The following is a 21,737-nucleotide window of genomic DNA, read 5'->3' as shown; positions in this document are numbered from 1 at the left end:
AGCAAGGGTGTTGACTGGACAGACTATTGTGTCCAGTTCTAGGCGCCATATTTTAGGAAAAATGTGGACAAATTGGAGAAAATCCAGAGGAGAGCAACAAAAATTATAAAAAGGTCTAGAAAACATGACTTAAAAGGAAAAATTGAAAAAAATTGGTTTTGTTTAGTCTGAAGCAATTGCAAGGTACATACCAGTAGGTTTCATTTTCAGTTGTTTCAATTTTCACAAGATTGCAACTTGGGCAGCTGGATCCTATAACTAGGGCCCTACTAAATTCATTGTCCACTTTTGTAAATTTCACAGTTATAGTATTTTAAAAGTCTTGAATTTCATGGTGTCAGGTATGCAAATCTTAAATTTCATGGCGTTGTAACAAAACATGAATATGTATTTAAAAACAGCAAAAACAAACATGTAAAGCCCTTAACTCAACATTTCTCCAACTCGGGGTCCCAACCCAAGAAGTCGCAAAGTTGTGTGTTGGGGGTGGGGGGTCCAAAGTACTGCCACCCTTGCTTCTGCGCTGCCTTCAGAGCTGGGCAGCCAGAAAGCAGCTGCTGGACACCCAGCTCTGACAGCAGAGCTGCCACCAGCAGCAGCAGTGCAGAAGTAAGGGCAGTGATACACCATACCATGCCACCCTTATTTCTGCAGTGCTGCTTTCAGAGGTGGGCACCCGGCCAACAATCAGCAGCCTCTGCTCTGCTGCCACCCAGCTCTGAAGGCAGTGCAGAAGTAAAGGTGGCAATATGGCGAACCCTACAATAGCCTTGCAGTCCCTTTTGGGTCAGGACCCCGAGTTTGAGAAACACTGTGTACTTTTGTACACTTTTACCTTATAGTATAATATAGGGTAAAAATAAACAAAAGACCAGATTTCATTAGGGGAGACTAGATTCCATGGTCTGTGACATGTTTTTATAGGGCTCTACCTGTAGCAGATGGAAAGTTTAAAATCAATAGTCAAAGCAACAAGGAGGGGAACAGAAGAGAGAAAAGGCTACCTATCAATCCTGTTTGATTTGGGGAGTCAGGGCCAATTCCAACAACTCCGGACCTGCTGCAAAGCTTTCCAGTTTGTCACCCATACGCAAGCCCCAAAAGTCAACGTATAACTACCTTCACTCCATCTTACCTCAGACAGCTCTGCCATACCAGCTGGGGGGGAGGTGGGGAAGGCTGACATTTCATAAAGCGGAATGAGTATATGTCCTTGACTAATATGTCAAGAACTAAGGTGTGTATTTTTCTCCTCAAGGGTTTCAAGAAATCTCCACAGAGGTCTCATGAATCAGCTTGTTCACCACACCAGGTAGCACTGGCACTGAATGGTAAACATCTCACTAGCTATCATTCCTACTTGGTGGGACCCTAGTAAGATGGGGAAGCCCTGCAGCTGCAGGTTTGGCTGTATTATGTGAAACAGAATGTCAAGGTTCCTTCCCCACTCTGAACTCTAGGGTACAGATGTGGGGACCTGAATGAAAGACCCCTTAAGCTTATTCTTACCAGCTTAGGTTAAAAACTTCCCCAAGGTACAAACTTTGCCTTGGCCTTGAACAGTATGCTGCCACCACCAAGCGTTTTAAACAAAGAACAGGGAAAGAGACCACTTGGAGACGTCTCCCCTCCCCACCCCCAAGCCCTAACCCCCTTTCCTGGGGAAGGCTTGATAAGAATCCTCACCAGTTGGTACAGGTGAACACAGACCCAAACCCTTGGATCTTAAGAACAATGAAAAATCAATCAGGTTCTTAAAAGAAGAATTTTAATTAAAGAAAAGGTAAAAGAATCACCTCTGTAAAATCAGGATGGTAAATAATTTACAGGGTAATCAGATTCAAAACATAGAGAGTCTCTCTAGGCAAAACCTTAAGTTACAAAAAGAGACAAAAACAGGACTATACATTCCATTCAGCACAACTTATTTTAACAGCCATTTAAACAAAACAGAATCTAACACATTTTCTTGCTAGATTTCTTACTAACTTAACAAGAGTTGGAAGACCTGCATTTCTGATCTGTTCCCTGCAAAAGCATCACACAGACAGACAGAACCCTTTGTTCCCCCCACCCTCCAGATTTGAAAGTATCTTGTACTGTCATTGGTCATTTTGGGTCAGGCGCCAGCAAGGTTACCTTACTTTCTTAATCCTTTGCAGGTGAAAGAGTTTTGTCTCTGGCCAGGAGGGATTTTATAGCACTGTATACAGAAAGGTAGTTACCCTTCCCTTTATATTTATGACACAGCCCTAGCTACAGCCAGTGTAGCTTAGTGTTCAGAGCACTGGACTGAGACTCAGGAGACCTGGGTCTATTCCTTGCTCTGCCACTGACCAGCAGGGTGACCTTGCACGAGTCACTTGATCTCCCTGTGCCACAGTTTCCCCATCTGTAAAAGGGGGGTATCAATACTGACCTTCTTGGTAAAGTGCTTCAAGATGTGCTGATGAAAAGAAGAAGCATGTAAAAAGCTATATCATCATCTCAGAAAATAGGCATCAGCTCATCATTCCTCCATCAATTCAGCTGGGTCCCCAGGAATTCCTAACAGAGATGTAAAAGAGTTGGAAATACCTCAGTGCTACAGTTTAAGAAGAACCACACACCTATCATCCTAGTCTTAGGTGAACATGTTTAGGGTTAGGACACTGATGATGTACATTACAGAAACCCAGAGATGGGTTTGGAGCTGCTGTCAGCTCACTCTCCTTCAGCAACAACGAAGATTTTCTGCTTTTCCAAATGGGACTCTGGGGCTTTTTGAATTTCTTACTCCAAGTCTGTCTGTAGTTGAATCTCAACTCAGTAAGCAAATTTGTTTTAACTCAAATCTCTTTAAAATAAAAATACATTTCCTTTTCTAGAGTAAGTTTGTAAATGTTTGATTAGAAAATGGACAATTGCCACTAACCATAGATGTTCACTGTATCAGGTCACTGAGTATTTGGGGCCAAATTTTCTTCTCAGTTATACTCATGAAAACTCATTGACATCTGTAAGACTGCATAGGTGTAACTGAGAAGAAAATTTGGCCCATTGGTTTTCTTGAGTCCAAATACCACAATTTTCAGGAGAACAGACCCATGCAGAACAAAGAACTGATTAGCGTGTTCATGTGTGACTAGTAGTATGAAGAAATGTGAACGTACAAGATTTACGTGTGAGGTATACTTTAATAAGATATGTTTCCAGTAATACTTGCTGGTTTGAAGAACTGACACTAACTTCTTCTATATTACCACAAAGCCTCTCTTCTTATTTAACATGCAATATATGCAGTGACCTAATTTAACAGTGCAAGGCTTGAAGAAAGAGAAAGGAGAGCTGGTAAATCCAAATGTACATAATATCATTGCATTCCAACTGCACAGACATGGGAAAGTGCAGGACCAATAGAGATAGAACCATTGCATCTCACTAGCAGAACTGCGCATCAATAATTTTACTAAGTAGCCAATTGGACTGTTTAGGAACAGTCTTTTAAAAACAAAAGCACAGAGCAAATTCTCTAGGTAACTGTTCTTAGGGTCTAAGGATTTTTGTGCATCAAAAGGGTTTTGAAAAATGTAATAACATTGCAGATAAGCTTTGGTTCAGCTCATTTATCTTCAGAACAAGAACAAACCCTATTCATACTATTATGCTAAAAGAAAAAGAAAGGAGGTCACATACATTGCTTATTATTTCAAACGATAAAATTATGAGTACTGCCAACTCACCCATTACATTTTACTCAGGGTAACAGTAAAAAAAGAAGATAAACATAAGTTACCATAATTAGAGTTTTACTTGCTGAAGCACTGCTCTTCCAGTGTTCAGGATTACATTGCAGCAGGTAGACCAACTATAAATAATCTCCTCTTAGCGCTATGACATACCCTAATCCTAGTGCTACAAAAGGAAGAGGGCTAGGGATTGGGAAAATCTAGTCATTTGTTTCCGTCTTTAAACAAAAGTACTTTTCCATAACCATCACCAAGAAAGAATGCAACAGCACTGAGCAAACACATGTATATGGAGCTACAGTTTGTATATTTTGTTCCAGAAAAGCATGCCAAGTATTTTTTTTTTTGACAGTGTCACCCAGTCTTCTGCTTCCATCGTTTGAAATGAGGAGAAGAGGAGCCTTTTTAAGAGATCTCTCTTGTAGGAAGTGTTTAAAAAAAAATCTGGCATGATTAAATCTGCTGTTTTCAAAAGGCAAAACTTTTGCTCTTCCCAAGCATGGAGTATGAGAAGAGTGAACCAGGCCCATTGATCTTCCATTAACAGCTTTACAATTTTTGTTTCAAAGACTGCAACCCTAATCTCAAGAAAAGTGCTGTTTATGGGCCAAATCATCCCCACTTGAGCATATCCCACATAAGGGTCAGTGAATGTCACAAATCTAAGCTCCGGACATTTCCTCATTGTCATTTCAGTGGGGAGGGAAGGTGGCTTCCACCCCACAGAATGGACTGGTAGATCTCAAGGACTACGCTGACACCCAGTGCCAAAGACGCTGCCTATCATCCACCTCAATTGCTCCCCAACCCCTTGGCAGAATATCTCCCAAGGAGCAGCAAGGATATACTTGTGTAAGTTAATGGTGACAAGAGTCCTTTCCTCCTTAGTGGAGCCACACTAAATTGTTAATCTTAGATTTTGTTGGGAACATAAAGAAACAAACAGGAATTCTCTTTATGAAGCTTCAGTTCATATGCTACTACTACTTATAAAAAAAGTTGAGACATAAATAGTCACTATTTCCTTTGTATCCACAGTTGCACATAGCAAGAAGAACAATGTTTAGACGTTCTCTGAACCCTCTTCTCACAAAAATAAGGCATCTTCTGCAGGGAAATAAAACATGAAATTTGAGTATAGGTATACCATAGGTTTCTTTAAGGATTGCAAACATTCACTTATTAACAAATATGTTATACAAAAATTCACTTTCATGTTAGGAAAAGAGATGTGGGTTCTCGTGAATGGAAAAAAGTGTTATTTTTAATTTAAATATTAAATTATCCATCTTTATCTCTCTCTCTCTCTCATATCTCAGGGCTGAATGGCTTGCTATTTTCTGCTCCCTCAAGGAGCAAATACTTTCCCCACTCTTGATTTAAATAAACTTTGTTGTTATGACTAACTGGAAAGAGAGAACAAAAGAAAGAAAAATACAGTGGCTATTTTTAAAATCTTTGTCTTACAAAGGGCACAGAGACTTGATCAACTAGATTAAAAAGAAATGTTATGACCAGCTTCAAACCATCATCATATGACTGAGCTGTTTACACATGAAAATGAATCTCTCCTGGTTGTAGAAGATAATGATTTATGTTTTCAAGTTAATTGAGGTCTAAACTGCAGTGGCATAATGTTTGGTGTCAGGAATAGCATAACTCTGCTGCATCAACTGCTTTGAACACTGGTGGAGTCAAGCTGGGGACATTTAAAATGGATGCACATTCTGCAGGTTTTTTGGTAGGAGTACATGTTTGCTTATCTGCTGGGCTGCCTAAACTATGACCACACAAAGGTCCTATGCTCATTTCAGTGAGTGCCAGTGAACAAGGGCCTGCAGAACGCACAAAAACAACTTGCTTGAAAGAAGATCCTCCTGAGTAATAAGCAATGAAGAGTTTGTGACCCACACTTAGTCACAAACAAGACCAAATTCAGGCAAATCTGGGCCTCACTACAAAGGCATTTTATTGAGTCTCCCAGCTGCAAGTTCTAGGATTGCCTATGCAACCCCTATCATCCGATCTGCCCTGTCCTTCTTCCCTAGCTGGAAAGGTTCTCTCTCAGGTGGGTGGAGGAGCAAGAATAGGTGTCAGGCTATGGGTTCTAGGTGGCCAGGCCTGGTGGTGGTCGAAGCCAGACACAGGGCTGAGGGGAGAGCTGTAACTGGGATCTGGGGCAGATTGTGGGTCAGAATTAGAGTCAGTCTGTGGACAAGCCAACTCAAGACTGTAGTCAGAGTCAGGCTGAAGGTTGAAGCCAGGTTGGAATCAGCACCAGGGTCAGGGGGGTGAGTAAACAACTGCAGGGCTGGACTGGGTCAGGAACAGAGCTGGAGCAAGGTCAGGGTAGGGCACAGACAAGGCTGAAGCAGGCTGGAAGAGAAATCACATCAAGAGCACGCTGAAAGTCTTAGGAATCTGTGACAGCGCAAGGTGGCAGGAGGGTTCCTAGCTGAGTAGTGCTATTGCACAAACTAACTTGAAGGTCGGGGGTGGGGACAGGGCCACCCCTAGCCATTTTCATGCCCTATGCAGCCCCCGTGTGGGAGGGCTGTGTGGGGCCCCAGGCCTCTGCGGGGGAGCAGGAGGGAAACCGCCCCCACAGCACGGGCCGACAGGGCGGAGCGGGCTGGGGCTGGGTCACTCCACTTCCTGCCGCCTGGTGAGTGCAGGACAGCCAGGCTGACCCCGCACTAACGGGGCAGTGGGAAGTGGAGTGACCCGCCCCCGCCTGCTCCACTCTGCTCTGCTCCACTCCCCTGGCTCCCAGCCTTGGGGGATAGAGGGGAAACTGTCCCCCAGCACTCACCGGTGGTACAGAGTGGGCTGGGGTCAGGTCACTGCACTTCCCACCGCCGGTGAGTGTAGGCCCAACCCTGCTGCAGTCCTCAGGGCAGTGGGGGCGGGGCTGGGGAGGACCAGGGGTGGGAAGAGGCAGGGCGGGGGCAGAGCAGGGGTGGGGGCCATGGGGAAGAGGCAGGGCGGGGGCTGGAGCAGCTGCGTACTTTGCCTATGGGTAGGGACAGCCCTGGTTGTGGAGGAGGTCAGTGAAATACCTGTGGCTGAGTGTCCTCTCACTCAGGCCCTGCTCAAGGGATAGGCTGCACCACACCTGAGACATTGCACCTATTGAGTTTCTGGGGGAATGGGCAGGCTTCTAAAGGCCCCTCCCCTAAGGGGAGGAGCCACTGAACCCAGGGCTCAAGTAAATTTTGGGGACCACAAATGAAAAAACAGGGACGGGAGTGAGGGTCACAGGGTCAAAAGCAGGAAGCCGGGCGGGGGGGGAGGGGAGAAACATTGAGCAGAGAACCCCAGACAGTGCCCACTGCTCCTCATAGGCGTCCAGGGAACCATTGGACGTGGCCCAGAGGAACTTTGCCCAGAGACGTGACTTCAGAGAGGAGCGGAAATAGGCCCCACAGTCACAGTGCATCTCCCCATCCAAATCCTCCTTCTGGTATGGTGGACGGCCACCTTGGCCAGTGCCAGGAAGAGGTCTCGCAACTTCGTGAGGCCACCGATGAGGTGTGCATAGAGCAGAAGGTGTGGGGAGAAGTGCAGCCCAAAGCTGAGGAGAAGGTTCTGGAGGAGCCAGAAAAGGGGCTGCAACCTAGCGCACTCGACATAGATGTGCACCAGGGTCTCCCACACACCGCAGAAGGGGCAAGTGTCAGGGAGGAGCGTGAACCATGTCAGGAACATGCCAGTGTTTGTGAATTTCCCTCACAATAGGCTACCTTTACAGAACTAACCAGCATGTTTATGGAGGGATTTAAGGGAATAGTGGATGGAGATTGCCTGTTAAACAGGCAGTAACAGAAACCTGTGATGTGTCCCTGGCCAGAACTTAATAGATAACAACAGCCCTTATTACAAAATAGCATAGCTGTTGTCACCTTTAGTCATTATGACACTTCCATATGCCTTTTCTCTGTATTACGCTTATCTGCCTCAGCGCTAGACAAATTTTGCACAAAACAGAATGAAGGAAATGTGAACTTTATTAACTGGGAAGAATTGCAGCCCTCTTTAAGTGCCGTCTTTCCAGGAAGGCCTCTCTCATGAAGGAAAGACCCATGAAGTATTGTAGTTGAACAAGCTGAATGAACAAGACAGTCAGGGTCTCTGATGCTAACAGTGATTTTTCTTCTCTTCACAATGATGCAGATGGATAACCACAACCAGATAATGGATCTACCACAGCAAAATGGATTTGAGGCATTAAGATCTGGACAAAAGAACAGCCTAATTCTTCAGTTTATTCTGTCCTCACTGTCTGTCAAGCCCCAGTACTCTTGCTTCCTGGAGTCCTTTACCAAAAAAAAACTTTTCAGAGCAATAAGCGAAACATGGGAGGTATCCATATCAGATTAGGTGAGAGTAGCATGATCTAGTTAGCAGGGCCCTGGGCTGGGACTCAGGAGACTTGGTTTCGCTGCCTGGGTGGGCCACTAACCTGCTGTGGACTTTGGTTAAGTCGCTTGACTTCTGTGTTCCCTCCCATTATCTTGTTCATTTAGACTCCACACTCTTCAGGGCAGGAGCTGTCTCTCACTATGTGTTTGCACAGCACCTGGGATCCCTGATTTCAGTTGGGACCAGCAGGTGCTACTATAATACAAATGTTTTATGTTCTTGTATATGCTGCTTGTTATGATCTCCATGCTTAGCTGACTACTAAAATGAAATTTAATGGACATTTTAGCAGGTTTAACATGAACTAAATTGATGTCACCTTAGATAACAGGCCCAGGGTTATCGCCCTGACTTCCAAGAGATTTAAAGTGGGTGTTCTGGAGGAGATCAAGTTAGAGTCAGGGCCGGCTCCAGGCACCAGTGTTCCAAGCAGGTGCTTGGGGCGGCAGTTAGAAAGGAGCGGCAGTGTTTCCACGGTGGTGGTAATTTGGCGGCAGCCCCTCTGTCCCGCAGGCCATGGCAATTCGGCGGCAGCTTCTCCCTTTTGCAGTCTGCGGCGGCAGGTTTTTTTTCCACTGCTTGGGGCGGCAAAAACTGCGGCCCTGGTTAGAGACTTCTAGTCAGATTATGAAGGCCAAGAACCACCATCCTGATCATCTATCCTGACCACATCCAATGATTTCTGCATCAAACCAGCTTCTAGGTGAGCGATAAACTCTCTTTTTGAAAGGTACCCTGTCATGACTTATAGACTTCAAGCGATGGTGAATCCACCACATCCCTCATAAGTTGTTCCAATGGTTAGTTACCTTCACGGTTAAAAGTTTCAGACTAGAAATGGTGCAATGTGTCTAGCTTCTGCTTCCAGCCATTGGCTCCTGTTATGCCTTTTTCTACTAACAGAAATCTCTTTCCCAGGTAGGTATTTGAAAATTAATCTGTTCCCACACACTCCACTTCCCTAATAACTGCTCTAGAGATTGTAGACAGCAGTCCAAAGGAGGGGAGAACAAAGGTTACTATTTATTTACAAGTCTAACAAAACTGTGGGGGAAATATTTACAGGAATAAAGAAAGGAACCAGACATCCTAAAATAATGAGCAAAAGAATACAAGATCACTTTAATATTAGCAAAATACAAGAAAAATAAGAGTTAAAATTAGGAACAAACATTTCCATAACTAGGATTCCTATGCTAGGAGGAGATGTTCCTACCAGAGCTGCAGGGAACAGTTCTCAAAAATTTAAAATTCCATCATAAAAAATGTGCAATTTACACACACACACACTTCCTGACCAGCTCCAGTTTCCACCAGTCTCTTTCATTGGGTGCTAGTATTTAGGTACACCCCAAACAGCCTACTTGTGCCATGGCATGAAACTGCTGAATCCTATTTCTCAGAATTCAGAGCACTGAAACTTCTACCATTAGATCCAGCTAGTTAGCCCTTAACCTACCTTTACCCAAGGCAAATTACAACCTCCGATTGGATTTACCAGTTGAAAATTTCAACAGATGGACTGCATATCAGCATCCTTTGATACCACTAAAAAGACATTCAGCTAACCAAATTCTCCACAGCACCTGGCAGAATTAACTCTGATCATATTTGTTTTCCTAGCACAACACCAAAGTTGAAGGAAGCATAAAGAAAGATTCTTGGACCTCTTTTGTTTCCTCCTCAGTCTCTTCACAAATAGGGATCTTATTAATCCAACTGTCCTGGTTAAATTTCCCTTTGAGCTGTTGCATTCTGCCTACTAAAAATCTTCTGTAATTTCTATTGGATACGTTACTCTGCACTTCCTGCCCTAAAAAGTTAAACAGCATTGCCATTGCTAAGCAGCCTCAGCTTTCTATCCCTGAGCTGGGGGATGTAAGCATTACTGTATGTTCTTGTCAAATGAGAGAGAAAGAAATCAGCACAGCACTTGGAGAGCCTTCTGGAGGAAAATGACGGTAAAAATGCAAGCAATTATTTCCAAAAAACACTTGATGCTCTGACCCCAACCATTTAGTGATGAACAGAAATTAGAAACTTTACCACAGCACTAACATGCAGAAGAATCTTTACTATAAACAGGTACATGTAACTTCCACATGTTATGTCAGGACCTCAGTTATATTTATATAAAACAATCTTGCTACTACAAAACTTTCTATTGTGAAGAAATGTACAGCCTCAGAAGGATCTACCATCCCAAGTGGTCTTTTAGAAAAAGGCAATAAACAGTCATCTACAAGGAAATGGCTCTGAAATTTATTTCTCCATGCTGCTGCCCCAACTCAAGAAAGAAGTCAATATGTACCAAACTGTAAGCAAAAACAAAATCATAAGATGACCCTCCCTCTTTTTAAGGAATCCCTTTTATTTTGTTTGGGTAGGTAAATGAAAGATGTAAAGAAAAGATGCACTTTTCATCAATAAAAGTAGAAGCAGACCACTGCATATTGATATTCAGTTGTGAGAGTGTATTTAAAGTTGAAATCAGAGAAAGTTAATTAACATAACACATTCACTTTCTCCACAGGTGCAGAAGGGCAAGAGAGTTTGGTAAGGGAGATGCTCTTTCTATACAGACTAACAAGAGTAATGTATTCTGTGGCCCATGAAAGAGGAGGCCAAATAGGAGGGAATCTGATTAATTTAGGCTGATATTGTAGCTGCAGGATGAAAGCTGAATCTATCTGCTGTATTAGATTCTGGATGGTCGTAACTTCAGCACAGGCCACCGATATTGGTAATCCTAAAAGTGTTCAAAAATCATGAGTTGGGACTCAGATGATCACAAAGCTGGCTTAAAAAAAATCATATGATTTTGAAAACAAAATAAAAATTCTGGGCCTTTATATTTGCCTTCTGGTTTTTAAGCCTTACTATTTGTTTTCAGGCTCTCTCTGCAACCATGAGAGCTAGAAACTTTTCTTAATGAAAGCTGAGACTCTCAGGACCCTGGAGTTTTAAACAAAGACTCATGCAACACTAGATCACTTTGCAGAAGTTGCAAGTATGAGAGATAGCTTGGATCCTCCATCAGTGCTGCAGGGGGTCTAGGCTCAGAATTATTCCCATCTCTGACAGCATGGTGGTCGGTTTGTTTGTTTGTTTGTTTTGAACATCCCTGAAAACAGACCAGAGGTTACTAAAGGCACAACAGTTAATCATCACAATTAGAAAAACAGTATTCCAGGCACATATTAAAACACGATAAAACAAGTTATCCTAGCGTCCCTTACATTAATTCCAGATACCAGTATTAACAATGGAAATACAATCAGTGTAACAAAACAGAATCAACATTCTTTCACTGTGTACTCACTCATGGCAAAGGTTCGGCCCCTCCTTGATTAGTCAATATATATTATTACTCAGTAAAAAAATACTACTGGAGCTTTCCTATACGCTCTATGATCCTAAGAGAATCACAGAAATATAGAGCTGGAAGGATCCCTGAGCGGTCAACAAGCCCTGCCCCCTTGTGCTGAGGCAGGACCAAGTAAACCTAGACCACCCTGACAGGTGTTTGACAAATCTCCGATGATGGGGATTCCACCATCTCCCTTAGCAACTTAGTCCAATACTTAATTATCCTTATAGTTTGAAAGTGTTTCCTAATATCTAGCCTAAATCTCCCTTACTGCAGATTAAGTTGATTACCTCCTTCTAATTTCAGTGAACATGGAATACAGTTGATCCTCTTTCTCTTGGTAACAGCCCTTAACATATTTGAAGATTATTATCAGGTCCCCCCTCAGTCTTTCTTCCTCTAAATTGAATGTGCCCAAGTTTCTTTTGTTGTTGTTTTTTTTAAATAGGTCTTTATAGGTTCTCTCATAGGTCAGGTTTTCCAAACATTTCATCATTTTTGTTCTCTCCCCAACTGGACTCTCTCCAGTTTATCTACATCCTTCCTCAAATGTGGCACCCAGAACTGGACACAGTACACCAGCTGAGGCCTCATCAGTGCTGCGTAGAGCAGGACAATTACCTCCCATGTCTTACATACGATATTCCTGTTAATACACCCCAGAATGATCTTAACTTTATTTGCAACTGGAGGGTAGGGATAGGATACAGAGGGCCCTAGACAAATTATAAGATTGGGCCAAAAGAAATCTGATGAGGGTCAACAAGGACAAGTGCAGAGTCCTGCACTTAGGACTGAAGAATCCCCTGCACCGCTGCAGACTAGGAACCGAATGGCTCGGCAGCAGTTCGGCAGAAAAGGACCTAGGGGTGACAGTGGACGAGAAGCTGGATATGAGTCAACAGTGTGCCTTGTTGCCAAGAAGGCCAATGGCATTTTGGGATGTATAAGTAGGGCCACTGCCAGCAGATCGAGGGACGTGATCGTTCCCCTCTATTCGACATTGGTGAGGCCTCATCTGGAGTACTGTGTCCAGTTTTGGGCCTCACACTACAAGAAGGATGTGGAAAAATTGGAAAGAGTCCAGCGGAGGGCAACAAAAATGATTAGGGGACTGGAACACATGACTTACGAGGAGAGGCTTGAGGGAACTGGGATTGTTTAGTCTGCAGAAGAGAAGAATGAGGGGGGATTTGATAGCTGCTTTCAACTACCTGAAAGGGGGTTCCAAAGAGGATGGATCTAGACTGTTCTCAGTGGTAGCTGATGACAGAACAAGGAGTAATGGTCCCAAGATGCAGTGGGGGAGGTTTAGGTTGGATATTAGGAAAAACATTTTCACTAGGAGGGTGGTGAAACACTGGAATGCGTTACCTAGCGAGGTGGTGGAATCTCCTTCCTTAAAAATATCTAAGGTCAGGCTTGACAAAGCCCTGGCTGGGATGATTTAGTTGGGGATTGGTCCTGCTTTGAGTAGGGGGGTGGACTAGATGACCTCCTGAGGTCCCTTCCAACCCTGATCTTCTATGATTACATTCAATTTGTGAGCCACTACAACCCCCAGATCCATTTCAGCAGTATTAGCACCTAACCAGTTATTCCCCATTTTGTAGTTGTGCGTTTGACTTTTCCTTCCTAACTGAAGTACTTTGTACTTTTCTTTATTCAATGTAACCTTGTTGATTTCAGACCAATTCTCTAATTTGTAAAGGTCATTTTGAATTCTAATCTTGTCCTCCAAACTGCTTGCAACTCTTCCCAGCTTGGTGTTATCTGCAGATTTTATAAGCATACTTTCCACTCCATTATTCAAGTAATTAATGAAAATATTGATTAGTACCAGACCCAGGACTGACCCCTGCAGGAACCCACTACATATGCCCTGCCAATTTGACAATGAACCATTGAAAACTAGCATTTGAGTATGATCTTATAGTAATTCCATCTAGACCACATTTCCCTACTTTGTATATAAAAATATCATGTGGGACTTTGTCAAAAACCTTGCTAAAATCAAGCTATATTACAAATAGGAAAGGAGGAGAATTGCTGGGAAGCTGCAAAATACAAAGATGGATGCAAAAAGCGGCAGCTTTAACTAAGAAGTGGTAGTTGTAGTCCATCCTCTGTACATTCAGAATGGTAATTAAATGTCATATTTAAAATATAGAAGTTATGCCCATGGATCAAAGGCAGCACAGCTCCAAATATTCCGATTGATGAAATTTTAAACAACGAGACATATTCCGATTCCACATGGATACGTTCAAAATTATTAGTAGCTTTGCCCATTCTGAAAACAAAGATTAACATTCCTGATATGGCAGTATTTAAAAATACTTTCATCAAGCAAGTTCTTGCATTTTCTAGCTCAAGCAATCAGCGTTATTAAGATAATGTTGAAGTAAAAAGAAAACGGTACAGAGTTTAAGCATAGAAGTTTCTGGTTATCAGGGAATAAGGTATAGATTATCAAGGGGTGCGAAATTCGGTTTAGGAATGGGTGGCGTAAGGAATACATAATCTGCAATCTCCCCAATTGGGGGTAAAAGTTTAATGGGTCAAAGTACAGACATTGACATATGGGGGTATGTTGTTCATATAATGGCTATGTTCAGGTGTGGAGTATAATGAGTGGATACGATGATGAGGATGGATCTACCCTCATTTGGTGGGATTTAATGTTCAGTGAGTTTATGGTTCCAACACTTCCAACCACACTGCTTGCCCATTTCTTTATGTGTAAGTAAGACATCAATAATTAAGGATTTTAGGAAAGCTATTGAAACTGAAATACAAATGTAATTGATTTAAACTAAGAAAGAGGAAGTAGCACCACTGTGTGTAAAGCAATAAAAACTAAGAAAGATGCATGTATATAGACAAATTTACGAAGCAGATTACTGAATCCAACAGATCTGGGGCCAAATACATTGTATCTAGAAATATCCAATTCCAAAAATTAAGTTACATTGATAAAATGCATAATTTTAATCAATAGTCTTCAGTTGTAAGATTTGTGAATTATTTTGTTCAGATCAACATTGGTTTTAAAACACTGATGGATAACAAAGAACTTTATATAGAAATGATAAGCAAGTCAAAATGATCAACAAATATATATTACTCACATACCTTTCAGACTCGAAGGCCTAAGTTTAAAATACTTAACTAGGTAATAAAGATAATCCTAAATAACATAGTATTTAAAGAACAAAAAGAATAAATGTTAAAAATAGTTAAATCATAGAATCATAGGACTCGAGAGGTCATCTACTCCAGACCCCTGCACTCATGGCAGGACTAAGTATTATCTAGACCACCCCTGCCAGGTGTTTGTCTAACCTGCTCTTAAAAATCTCCAATGATGGAGATTCCACAGCCTCCCTAGGCAATTTATTCCAGTGTTTAACCACTCTGACAGGAAGATTTTCCTAATGTCCAACCTAAACCTCCCTTGCTGCAATTTAAGCCCACTGCTTCTTGTCCTATCCTCAGCAATTAAGAACAACGATTTCTCCCTCCTCCTTGTAACAACCTTTTATGTACTTGAAATATGTAACCTAATCATCTGTTTACTTCAAACATAAAAGATCATCAATGGCTCAACCAAAAAAAACAAAACATACATGAATTGATGAGTACTGATCATATCAATGACCCGATAATACTACATCCAAGGACAGCTATTGAGGGCCACTGGTATGACAGGTACCTAATACACATAGTACTGACTTCAAAATAAAGCATTGAAAAGAGAACCGGAAGTAAAGGAAACTCAGAATAAGGCTTGAAACACATCACAATTCATTTTGTTCTTTTGAAATCCATCAGAAATGCTTATCAAATACAATTTTGCTACAAAAACAATGGAAAAATAGCAAGTTAGCAAAAACTTTTACATATCCACTTCCTGCATATTTAACAAGTTTCCCATTTGGACCTTTTCTGGTTAACATTTGGTTAAGTCTGGAGGACAGCAAGTAAAGATGAGGGACTGCATCAATCATAGTTATTTCTGCCAGGAAATTCCAACTATTACTATCCAAGGAATAGAAAACCATTTTGCCATCTTATTTGCTATTGTATGACATTGTTGTGAGCAATACATTGTGTCAGAGGTTTTTTTTTTTTTTCTTAGCTCACTCTATGTCAAGGCTCAGCATAAGGTCTATGCTTAAGCGTTACTTAAACCGGTTGAATTTCACCCCTACTGAAAATAGAAGTCCAGATGCTTAGGTAAGGTAAGTCAACATAGTCCCATTGGAGGTCAATAGAGTGACACCATTCATCTGATCCAGAATGTCTGTATCATCTAGTTCTACACAATGGAACAGATTTCTTTGCACACATTTATGCGCTAAACTGGTGCGTGCTAAAAGGAAAAATTAAACTACATTCAAACACAAAGACCAGACCAGGTAAAAAACAGCATCATCCCCCCTTCCCTCCCCCGCCCATGCAGGCCTCACTTTTCTGACAGCAAGATTTGATATTTAAACAGCTTGCTATTTCCTGAACTAAAAGCATAAGCTTTAATTTCCATTTAATATATTTTTCTGTACCCAAGACCATTTCATGAAAAACAGTCAGTAAAATCTGAAGTCCAAGTGATCTGGTGGTAAGTGTTCTACAAGTTTTCCCTCTAATCCTCCTTTCCCCCGCCCAACTTCATCTCCATGAATACATAAATTGCAGGCTCACCAAAAATAAAAGTTTTGTTGTCCCCCTGGTGGCATTACAGAAGTCACTATTCTTAAGGCTGCCAGGAGATCACTAAAGATACAGGACTACATCATCACTACTACAATATTATTTCTAGCTGATGAAATTAAGAGGGAATACCTAACTTTAGCCAAACAGAAAGAGACAATAGACATATAAAAAAGTAGCCAACTTTCTAAGAGGGCAATACAATCAAGACTAACAAAAATACAGTGACAAAGAGTTGTCAAGGTTTTAAAAAAAAATTAACACATCTATTTTCCTACACATGTATTACACCAAAGAACTCTATCCAGAGAGCAAATGATGTAATGCAGCACTGCACACGAGTAAGAATGGAGATAAGCAGTTTAGCAAGGAACATATTACATTTTATCAAATCAATAACAGCCTTAATAAAATTGACAAAATGTTGACTATGGTTTTGAAAATATCACTTACACTTTAAACCTTGCCTACGTACAGACAACATGGGCTCACAAATTGTGTGTTGTGGTGCGCCATCTCATATCTTAAGTGTTCTGATTTATGGCAATACTTAGGACTAGTACGGCAACAGTTGGTACAGTGGATGCATCGGTAAAGCTTCCTTCCTACCAGCAGGTGTTAAGTTTCTTGAGTAAGTGTGCATGTAGTATCATACACACAGCTCTGCAGATAGAAATCTGTGAACCCACTGAACAAGTACAGTGTGACCATTAGCTTTCCTCAAACTGACCTGGAGGCCCACTGGTTGAAAGCCCATTGAATCTTTGGCCTCTCTGCTAAGATTGCCAACATGAATACTGAGGAGTGCCAGTTAGGATGGTGTTTTTGGTGTTGCGCACATGGGTTCAGTCGGAACTGAAATGTGACCCCCCCCCCAACTCATTTCACATGTATAACCAAATGATAGTGGCTTTTAGCTACTATCAGCCGTGTCAGAATTTGAACTGCTGAACTCAAATGTATGCATCTGTACCCCCGCTCCCACAAACCATCTTTTTCAAATATAGATACTTCATTATGACTAGGCGAAGAACAGGTTGATTTTGCTATGTTTATGTAACAGATTATTAGCCTATTATGGCTGATCATTAACACTTATGCCCACATGGCACTTTCAAGTGCCATCATTTTATAAACAAATTAAATGGTTGCACAGATGATTGAGATTCTTGTAAACTATTTAAACATCAAAATGCAGAATCATGAAAAAGTTAAGCTCAAGAAATGTTATTTCAATACTGTATCACATTAAATTCTCTGCACTACCACTTTCATTATGTCCCTCATTTTGGGTTGCTGTTCCACATCTTGTCCCACGTTAGGGACTTACCAAGCGGAGATATGACTATAATAAAACATGCCAGAAAGGGAGACAGGTAATGATGACCATGGGATAATCTCTTTGATCTTATTCTGTGCTCAGATATGCAAGCATTACTTTGACTTATGCCAGTGAGAGTTGTGCATGTGCATCTAAGCACAGAATTTGACCCTTACTCATGTTAAAAAGAAATCTAATCAGCTCATACAGAGAGTAGAAAATGGAGCCCCAAACATTTAGGTTCATACCTCAGGAATGAAAAGAGAGTAGTTACAACACAACCTCCCCACTAGCATATATTTTAATAAACTTATCATAAACAATACTTTGTACTTCTACAGCACCTTCTATCCAAGGATCTCAAAGCACTGAACAAATGTTAGATTTGTGCCACACCAGTCTTTTCCAGATTCAATGTCAACGACTTGAGCTGGTTTTGAGTTAGGTTGATTTTTTTAAAAACGTGTTCACATGAGGCATTTCCGTTTCTTTTGAGCTAAGGTGTGTTCACTATGGATTGGTTTGAGAGTTAGAGACAAGCCCATTACATCCAAAGTATTTTCAATCAGTTTACTCAAAACGCATGCCCTGACCGTTTAAAATATCGGCCTCAGCTGCTAAAGGTCAAATTAGAAGTTAGAAGGGTTTGATTTTGTTCATATTTACATAATTTATGTCTGCAGGGTATACTGGAAATTGCTGCACTCTTTCGGTGTGGGGTAACTAAGAGTTTGTTAAATTATGACATCACTGACGTCGTCAAATTTAAAGGGGTATCCAAGGGACAACAAATTAGATTTCCACACTTCCCTTCCCCCTTTACCGAGCCGGTGGAGAAGAGTAGGGTGTGCACAACATTGACCAGCGCTGGGGATAATATTTTGATAAAACCACGGCAGCGAAGTCAACATTTTTGTCCTTTTATTTTAAGTTACAGTGACACACAGCCTAGCATGGCACAATTTCATAGGGGAAGATAATGAGTCTCCACAAGGCTTAAAGCTCAAAGATGCCTGAAGCATTAAGGGAAGTGAAGGGATAAGGTGACATTTCAATTTAAATGATGTAAGGTGGTTTGTACCTTACTGCATTATGTTTTATAAGCACATGATAGCACACTGCGTTACAAGTCACACTGTAAACTCGGATGGATGTTTATTCACATGGATCCTGAGCCTGACCATTTCCCTTTTGCGAGTCTTTTGCACGGGGGTGGGGGGGTGGAATTATCATCAGCGAATGCCTCTCTCACAAATGGCCTGTGAAGGTCCAGCAGCAGCAGCAGGGGTCATCACCTGCCCAAGCCGGCTTCCTGCCCACAAAGGGACTCCCTGGCCAAGAAGCAGGCTCCCATCAGATAAAGCAGCGACTACAGCCATGAATTCGGTGGGAGATTCTGCAATGCAGAATCCCTTCCAGGAGCTGACTATTGAGTGAGAGAGAGAGAGAGTGTGTGTGTGTGGTGGGGGGGGGGGGGGGGAGGGAAGGTCTGCCTGCATTTTCACAGGCAAGGATTTACACAAGGTTATGAACCAGACGGCTTGGCCCCATTGCTGCTCCAGCCCAGACCCAACTGGAACGTCTCTGGCGTGGACGGCTCTGACAGCCCGAGAAAGGACATCGCCGCTGGTCCCAGCGCCCGGCTAGGGATGATATAGGAGCAAGCAGCGAGCGCACCTGTCCCATCCCCTCTGCTGCAGTGACACTTGCCCGCACTCCCCCCCGATCCGCCCCTGCCATGCACAGCACCCGCCGGGGAGGAGGAGGAGGAGGGAGAAGCAGCCTCTTACCTGCTCCTGCTGCACCTCCTGCCAGCCCTGATTACCCGAGCTCCATTCTCCGCTAACTGGGGGCTGGGGTGGCGGGGGGAGGAAATCAGATCAGCTGGAGCCCTCTCCCTCAGCTGCTGCTTTCAGTCATGGGGTCCTGCTCCTCCTCCTCCCCGGCCGGCCTGGGGGAGCAGCTGCTTCTCCCCTCCTCGCCCTGCAGAAGGGGAAAGGGAGAGACCCACCTCCTGCCGCTGCCGCCTCCTCCCCATGAAGTCACCGGCTGCACGGCCCGCCCCCTCTTCGCCCTGCAGAAGCCGGAGCGGAGAGGGGTGGAGCGCTCCTCCCCGGGCAAGGGGACGTGCCAGGCCGCTTGAGTGGCACGCTGGGCCGGCAGCAGCCAGGGGAGGGAGCGGAGCCCGAGCCCGGCTGAGGACGCCGGCGGCTCCCGGCTCCGGCAGCGCTAGCTCCCCGAGCCAGGCAGGCGGCCCCCGGCGCGCTGCGGGCGAGGAGCCGCCTCTGCAGCGCACGCCGGGCGCGCCAGCCTCGCCCTGTCCCCGGAGGAGGGGTGCGGAGCGGCTGCTGGGGAGAGCCGGGCTAGCGGCCGGACCGCGGGGCTCGATCCGGGGCCCGCTGCTGGGCTGAGGAGTCCTTCAGGAGCGTGACCCGGGGTCCTGCCGCGAACGGGGGAGCCCAAACCGGCCCGGGGGTACCCGGACGGGCTGTGCTACCAGCCGCCAGGCACTGCTTGGAAAGCCTGCCGGGGGGGGGGGCGCGGCCCGGCCACATTCACCCCGACGCCGGGTTGTGCAGACTGGAGCGGGGGACGCAGCCTGGGCTTGCACCGAGCCAGCGCCGCCGAGCTCTTGTGCACGTGGCAGGGATGCGCCCCCTTTCTCCCCGTGCTGCTGAAGGTGCCTGTCGATACAATCTTTCATGCCTTCTAAGTAACGCCCCCGCTTCCTCGGGATTGCCCTCAGTAATAACACCCCATTTACTTTGGGCTGCAGCATCTTCGGCTCTCTCATGCTTTCACAGATAAACCACTGCCAGCTGAGGTAGTAGAGTAGGGGTGGAGTTCATCTGAGAAAACTATCAACAATGAACTTTTTTTTCAAAGGGAGCTTACTTTTCTCTTCGGCTTTTGCCATGAGGTAAACAGCTTGAGAGGCGAGGGAATGGACCAGAGAGTTACACATCTAGACCTGGGCACTCAAGTTCCTACTTAGAACCACAGGGTGAGCTAGAAAGGAGCAAAAGCAAAGGACTTCTTTTGAGTGGGGGTTAAAGAATCATCATGAGGCAAACGGTGGCCTAGTGAACACTAAAAAGCATTGATCAGCACTCAGGGAGAACTAGTTTCCTTAGCTGAAATAGTTAATCTATTGCAGATTGCATACAATAAAAGGACAGAAGTAGGAGTTCTTTATAAATTATTGACCAGGTGCAAAGGGTCCTGCAATATTTTACATCAATAATGCACATCTGGGGGCGGGGACAGACCTGTTTCGGGGGCGGGGGTAGAGCACATTGATAAAGTTTTGATGGGGGATTTGAAGGTAGCACATGGAAGAGTGAACTAGAATTTAGTCTGATTGACCACTTTATCCCACACTTAAGTTTTATTAATATGTTAAAACTCCCAGCTGGAACCTTAGCAAAGCTTGCCTTTTAAAAAGCACATTCTGCTGCAGATGGCATAAGAACAAGATTCTCCCTCTTTCTTCCAACCCCCCGCCCCCATTCAATTCCCAGCCCCGCTGCTGGGAACACAAGAACTGCTCGTTGTAGGGCTCATAAATGACAGGCATAGCACCAATTGTCATTATTTTGTTCAGTTGCATCCTGGGATTGAAAAAAGTGACAAAATAGATATTTATCTTACATTACCAGGGTTCTGAGATGTATTCCACTCTTGCTCTGTGTGCCTGCACCAGATGCATCCAAGATTGGGCTCTTGGGCAGCACGGCCCAAGGGCCCATGCTTGCACTTTGAGTACCCTCTCCCTTTTCTCTCCTCAGGGTGTAAAAGGGTGGGGCAGAGCTAATCATCTCTCAGTTCCTTTCCCAATACACAATCCAGCTCTTAAAGGACTCTATAGTAGTAGGGAGGAGGGCAGATCATAGCATACATATGGACAACACAGTTCAAAGAACAACAGTTATTGTAAGGTATGTAACCATTCATTCATTCAAGTGACTGTCAATATGTACTCCACTCTTGATGACTCAAGCAGTTACCTAATGAGAGGAGGTGGGTGCCTGTTATCTAAATATAGATTGTAATGCAGCTCTGCCAAAAAAGTTGTCATCTGCCCTAGATACCTCTAAGGGAACAGTGGCCTGTGAATAAATGAACAAAAACTCCAGAAAGAAAAGGAGTACTTGTGGCACCTTAGAGACTAACCAATTTATTT

General features: G+C 43.6%; 1 protein-coding gene across 1 annotated transcript in view; it reads right to left on the bottom strand.

Annotated features, from left to right (window-relative positions):
- The window catches only part of OTUD7A (OTU deubiquitinase 7A), a 250,890-nt gene extending 231,368 nt beyond the window's left edge, over positions 1-19,522 (bottom strand). The window contains exons 1-2 of the mRNA XM_084640497.1: positions 19,345-19,522; positions 2,420-2,547 (exon numbers count right to left, since the gene is read on the bottom strand). The gene's annotated coding sequence lies outside the window, so the exon portion shown is untranslated. The remainder of the gene's footprint in view (positions 1-2,419; positions 2,548-19,344) is intronic.
- Positions 19,523-21,737: the final 2,215 nt, after the last annotated feature.

Source organism: Lepidochelys olivacea (genome assembly GCF_965140295.1).
Source record: "Lepidochelys olivacea isolate rLepOli2 genome assembly, chromosome: 10".
NCBI classification, from domain to species: domain Eukaryota; kingdom Metazoa; phylum Chordata; order Testudines; family Cheloniidae; genus Lepidochelys; species Lepidochelys olivacea.
The sequence above is the reverse complement of the archived record's forward strand: the minus strand, read 5'-3'. Positions and strand labels throughout refer to the sequence as shown.